Below are 290 nucleotides of genomic sequence, written 5' to 3' on the forward strand. Positions count from 1 at the left end.
TACACACACACACAGTCATCACTGAAGAGAGATGATACGTGCACTACAAGCTGTCATATGTTTTGGCTCTCTTCTGTTCTAGCTTACCTGTACGAGGTTTTATGCCTTCCACAGTGCATGACAAACATCCCTGCCAGTTTCACAGGTTTACTGAATATGTGTGCGTTTGTGTACATGCGCCTGTTTGCCAAGTGTGCCATCTTTAGCGCCGGTTGAATGGCTTAGAGAGGATGCGGTGGTAGCGAGAAAGCCGGTACAGTGTCCCTCTCATCTTTCTACCTGACTGCCAA

General features: G+C 47.6%; 1 protein-coding gene across 1 annotated transcript in view; it reads right to left on the reverse strand.

Annotated features, from left to right (window-relative positions):
- The window catches only part of aldh1l2 (aldehyde dehydrogenase 1 family, member L2), a gene marked incomplete in the record, with an annotated part of 18,207 nt that overhangs the window by 10,621 nt on the left and 7,296 nt on the right, over window positions 1-290 (reverse strand).

This window comes from Morone saxatilis, unplaced genomic scaffold, assembly GCF_004916995.1.
Source record: "Morone saxatilis isolate NCDOM2014 unplaced genomic scaffold, NCSU_SB_2.0 Contig10, whole genome shotgun sequence".
Taxonomy (NCBI): domain Eukaryota; kingdom Metazoa; phylum Chordata; class Actinopteri; family Moronidae; genus Morone; species Morone saxatilis.